This window comes from Lagopus leucura, unplaced genomic scaffold (assembly GCF_019238085.1).
Source record: "Lagopus leucura isolate 7727_CA_CO unplaced genomic scaffold, USGS_WTPT01 Super-Scaffold_100008, whole genome shotgun sequence".
In the NCBI taxonomy this organism is placed as follows: Eukaryota; Metazoa; Chordata; class Aves; order Galliformes; family Phasianidae; genus Lagopus; species Lagopus leucura.
Genome location: NW_024962265.1, coordinates 28,195,327 through 28,200,969, shown reverse-complemented (window position 1 = coordinate 28,200,969; position 5,643 = coordinate 28,195,327). Strand labels below are relative to the sequence as shown.

At 46.3% G+C, this 5,643-nt stretch overlaps 2 protein-coding genes across 5 annotated transcripts in view; one reads left to right on the top strand and one right to left on the bottom strand.

Moving 5' to 3' along the window:
- The window catches only part of PPHLN1 (periphilin 1), a 68,847-nt gene extending 67,264 nt beyond the window's left edge, over window positions 1-1,583 (bottom strand). For 3 of the 4 annotated variants that reach the window (XM_042872459.1, XM_042872460.1, XM_042872461.1), the window contains exon 1: window positions 1,517-1,583. The gene's annotated coding sequence lies outside the window, so the exon portion shown is untranslated. The remainder of the gene's footprint in view (window positions 1-1,516) is intronic. The other variant, XM_042872463.1, reaches the window with a different exon arrangement.
- A 63-nt stretch (window positions 1,584-1,646) lies between these two features.
- ZCRB1 (zinc finger CCHC-type and RNA binding motif containing 1) overlaps window positions 1,647-5,643 on the top strand; it is a 12,340-nt gene continuing 8,343 nt past the window's right edge. The window contains exon 1 of the mRNA XM_042872903.1: window positions 1,647-1,725. The gene's annotated coding sequence lies outside the window, so the exon portion shown is untranslated. The remainder of the gene's footprint in view (window positions 1,726-5,643) is intronic.

The following is a 5,643-nucleotide window of genomic DNA, read 5'->3' as shown; positions in this document are numbered from 1 at the left end:
ATTGCTGCTAATACAACATCTGCACAGAACACCACCTCTGCAATGCCTTTCCACCTTGCAGCATGAACAGATGGACAACAAAATATGTCAGCTCACCGTGTCATTGTCATAACAGGTCAAAATTGTAATGCTTTCAGCATTTATGCTTGAAAGTATCAAGAAATGCTGAGTATTTCTGCAAGAGGAATTAATACCTCCGGCTCTACTCAGCACTTTCAGATCTCTTTGTATCCCTCCCACAGATTCTTTGCTCCCTTGAAGTTCCAAATACCTAGATTGAAGAACTAATCACGACACTTTACATCACAACTCCACCTAGGGCAAAGAGCCTACCCAGATGCTATCAGAGAGCAGACTTCAAGTGCTGAAACATGTAGGTTGCTACTAAAGTAACGCCCCCTATTTATTTCCATGGAAACTACAACAGATACGACCAGCACAATAACACTATTTGTTAGAGGAAATTCGCAGCTACAAAACACTATTTTTGAATGCAGTCACCACAATTAGCTGTTCATTTTTGCCAGCAATGAACAAGAGCCTGCATGCTGCATTCATAAAAACAGGTACCAGTGGAAGTGACCCACTGCTGCTGTCATGACTGCTGAAATGCAGCACCTCATTGTGCTAATGTGCACTGGCTGGTCTTCAGAAATATTCAGCAAGCACTGATGAGTGGCAATGGGCACAATTCTTTTCTACATGGAAGAATTCAACGACACACCTTTGCTTTGTATGATATTCCATGTCCGATGCCATTGTGTCAGACTGCCCCTTTGCTGCCATCATTTGCACAGCAACAAAAAGTAACAGAATATTGGTGGGAAGGCTCAGCCTCTACTGCTGTACCACCAACATCTGCCTCTGATGTTGTGGACCAACATAATAAAAACGGAGGCACTACTTTTGGAGCAGCCCTCGTGCAAAGACTCTGAGTTACAGGACACCTCTGTTAAGCCGAGCATCAAGATTTATTTTAGGACATCCAAGAAAATCGGACAGGTGACGTAGTTCTCAGGCTGCCCCGCAGAAGCAGCCAGGTACTGCCCCAGCACCACGAGGAGCCGCGCCGAAGGCACCTCAATGGCTTCGCACGCCTCCAAGAGCTAACTCGTGTAACTACACAGAACTAAGACTCTTCCTGTCAGAACAAAACTGAGAACGAAAATATCTTGTCACCCGCAGGCTTAAAGAATGAAAATAAAGTTTAAGAAGTGAGGTTCGTACCTCCAGCTTCCCAGACTCACGCAGGCTGCCGACACCGCCCGTGTCAAGCATCAGCAGCAGCCGTTCTCCCCTTCCCCTCCCCGTTTCTCCATCCCCGCGCTCCCCACGCCCAGGGCCGGACATACCCGGGACCCCGGCGCCGCTCCGCGCAGCCTCCGCCCCCCAACGCGGCGTGCGGGAGGTGCCGCCCGCCCGCGTTGCGCCACAGCCCCACCGACCAGGGGAACGCCGCGCGTAGGGCCCAGCTCCACCTCCACCCTCGGAACCCCGCGCTCGGAACCGCGCTCACCTCCGCCGCGTCCCACTCCGCAGCCCCGCTCCCGCTGCTTCCGGCGCCGCTCGGGCGTTAACGGAAGCGCCCGGCTCGCTCGCAACGCTCGGCGCGAGTCGTTGCGCGTCAGCGGAAGAGCGGGCCGAGCCGGGCCGGGTCGGGCCGGGTGGTGCGGGCCGCTGTGTCGCAGCATGGGCGTCAGCGCGCGTTGAGCGCCGCTGTGCCGGGTAGGGCCGCAGTGGGGCCGGGGGGAGGCGGCTGGGCACCGCGCTGGGCACCGTGCTGGGCACACTGAGTGCGGCGTGTGGGGCGGCGATGGCAGCGCGCTGAGCAGGGTTCGGTGGGCGGCCGGGGCGTGAGGGTGAAGGCTGCGCTGTGCGCTGTGGAATTTTCTTGACGGGCTGCTGCTCTCGACCTCGGTGTCGGTTTGGCCATCGTATCCAGGGCGGCACCAAAGTGGGTGGCCAGCAGGGCGAGGGAGCTGTTTGTTTCCCTTTGCTCTAATGCCTGGTCTAGTATTAAATGTGGAGGTTGGTGGCCCTGCGTGTGGAAGGGGGGGTGGAGATTCATGATCCTTGAGGTCCCTTCCAACCCTGGCCATTCTGTGTGATTTTGTGCTCTGCCCACATGAAGCCCCAGCTGTAGTACTACATCCAGGCCTGCACCTCCAGCACAAGAAAGATGTGTGTCCAGAGGAAGGCAGTCAGGGGGCTGGAGCAGCTCTCCTGTGAAGGGAAGGTTGAGGGAGCTGGGCTTGTTCAGCCTGGAGAAGGATAGAAGGCTCCGGGGAGACCTAATTGCAGCCCTCCAGTACTTAAAGATAGCATGTAAGCAGGAGGGAAATTGGCTTTTTACATGGGCAGACATTGATAGGACTAGGGGAAGAGTTTTAAACTAAACGAGAGAAGATTTAGATTAGGTGTCAGGGGAAATTTGTCCCTGAAAAGTGGTGAGGCACTGGTATGTGCTGCCCAGATAGGCTGTGGGTATCCCCGCTCTGGAGCTCTGGTGGGTGGTAACTGCCCATGGCACAGGAATGAGGCAGTCTTGATGGTCCCTTCCAACCCAAGCCATTCCAGAGTTCTGGGATTTGGGTATAAATTGGAGGAATTTACTGCCATAACTGATGGCTGGTTGATTTGGCACTAAGCTCTGTTAATGCAATTGGACTAGAAATAAAACGTGGCATTTTAAGTGTTGAGATAGAAGTTTGGCCTGAGTGAGCATGTCTGGACTGAGTGGTTTATCCTCAAATATTTATATATCTTTAGTTCATTAAGTCATAGTTCTGACCTTACTGCTGTGTATTTAAAACAAGTAAAAAATTTATGCATAAGTTGCAGTTTTGTTGGTAAAGTATGAAAATGTTGGTAATTTCAGATCTCGATGCTTCAGAGCCATCTGAACTGTTTTGGTGATGTCCTTCTACTCTGTCCTGGGACAGTGTAGGAAAACCAGTTACTGAAATGAATCATTATCTTTTCTTCTGACGTTCTCAATGTGAGTGACAGATGTGGCGTTGAGTATCTTGGATTCAAGCGAAGCATGCTTCTGAAATCAGTGTATTTTGCAGGAGACTGCATCGCTACTGACAGATGGTTCTCATCAAAGAATGGCTTTGTGTTGTTGGAAAAGACCGGAAAGGTTGAATTCAGGAAGTCATGCTAGTGACAGATATCTCCATCCCAAAAGTTAGTGTGTGAAAATAATAAATGAAGAAAGCATTAATATTGCAGGGAGGCTGTTACGTTAATGGGAGTTCTACTCAACCCCATGGAGATAATGTACTGGCTTCCAGCAGATGCTTTAAAGTTACATATCCGAGTAGCACCTTGCAGACTGGGGAAGTCACATAAAAGCATTCATTATGAAAACAGAAATGTTTCCATTTCTGCAGCAGGGTATAGAAGCCAGATTATGTGTGACTCCCAGGTGAGTCCTATGGCAACTAGAAAGCTCAGATGCTTGTTTTTGTTTTTTTATGTTAGCCTGTGAAGTGAAATCCTGTAGAGTAGACAGACTGATGATGAAGGAGAAAGAAAATACATTGAACTCATATTGGACTGTGTGTGGTGTTAGAGAGTTCCTGAAGTAAAAGGACTCTGAGCCTTGTAATGGAAGAGTTTATAAGCCGGGGAATTTAGCTTCAAACAAAAAATGGCTAGTTTTACACTTACCTTTTCCTCGTACTGGAAAACATCATGTATGTAAATTTGAAGCTGCTATAACATGATTGATTGTTAGTAGAAAAACAAAACAAAAATCTATTCTTCATGTCCCAACAGTGGCTTTGAGGTAATTTTTGTTTGATTGTTTTAAAAAAGGTAGATCTTTTTGTTAAGGTTTATAGGGGTGGGAAGAACTGTGGTAGTAGTTGGATCTAAAATTGCATTTATACCATTGTATTCACAATAGATAACAAGAAATCTGCATTTTTAATATACTTAAGTTTTTGGAACGATTGATTTTTGTAAACTCATTATTATAAACCATCCCGTGGTCCTTAGTATTTAGAACAGGATGCTGTCCTGCAGATCCTGAAGTTGTAGATTTGAAACTTTGCCAATTGGAAAATGGGAATGGCACTGTAGCCTTACAGTTGCTTCTTGTGTGTTGAAGGTAAAACGACTGAAATACCAGCACCATAGCCCTGAACAGTACTGTTATGTAGGCAGTCAGAACTACAACATTGATTCACTGAAATTTTTCTGGGAAACTGGAAATAAAGCTAAGCCTTAGCTGGCTAGCAGGCTGCAACTTTTTCAGTTTGCATCTGGAATAAGTACTGTACAGCTAAAAACTGCAATTTTCAAGCTTGTGTTGATAGTAATTTTGTACTGGCTGAGCAACTAGGCTTGTGGTAATCTTCATACGACATATTGCTTTCTTTTTGGAGGCTTGCACAGCAGTGCTGTGAGATATGCAAGCTGACTGGTGCCCAGTCGCACTAGTCTTACTGGTACCTCTTCATTAATACACATCCTGCTTGATCTCCAGCTAGAAGGTGCTCCAGCTTCTGTCATTTTAGGCAGGGTACATTGCTATCTACAGCCACATGAGGTTCACGTTTGCTGTTACAAAATATTGCACTGGTGATACCACCCTAATGCAGCACTGAGGGAGTGCTTACTGTGTCCTTTGCATTGAGCTGCCAGTCTGGATAACTGCACTCAGGCCATCTATTTGCATGGTGTGGTGGCAGTCTGGTTAGGCTTGTCAAGGATACTAATGCCAAGCAGCAAGGAATTTGGGATAATAAATCAAGGCTGCATAACACCAGATGCAATGCGTGGCCTTTCTTGCAAATTTATTCTGTTGTTGTTTGCTTAACCTTTATGTTGCCATTTCCACTGGTGCCAAAAAAAAACAGTCTCTGAATGTGGAAAAACTCAAAATTCAATCACTTAGAAACCCGTGCTTAAATGAGTTGTGATACATGGAGCTTGTCAGAAAAGAGAAACAAAACAGTTAGATAACAGGTTTCTGCTAGGAGTGTTGTATCTTGGATTGCTGAAGGTTGAAATGCTAGAAAATAACCAAAGATGGATTAGAGTCTGACATTAGTTACTTTGTTGGCAACTGACACTTTCATTTAATCAAACTCCCTATGCAGAAAGTCCTTTAACATGCTGTATGTGTTCCGTGATGGATATTGATTTATTCATTTTCTTTCATTCTTTCATCAGCTTTCATCTGCATTTTAAAATGAATTGGTCTTACAGAAATGGCTTGATCTCAGTATGGCAGGCAGCTAGGAATCAGAGCTACCAAGAAAAGGGAGTAAGGCTGCAGGAAACAGGATAAGTGGTATTAATAGGGCTGTGTAGGGAATTTTTTTTGCTATGTTCTTTGGTGTCTTTTATTCTGACCTTGCATTTTACTCATTTGGACCAAATCCTATCTACTGATTGGATCTGAAGCAAGAAGAGCTTTCCACAGACTTTGGTGCCACTTAAAATTTTGGGGAAAGTCCTAACATGAGGAAAACCCCAGTCTGCCTTTTTTTAAAGTTAATTCAGTCATTTATTGCTTTGTGTAAGGTAACCTGTATGTAGTTACAAGATAGAATCACAGAACTGTAGGGGTTGGAATGGACCTCCAGAGATCATCGAGTCCAACCCCCCTGCCAAAGCAGGTTCCCTACA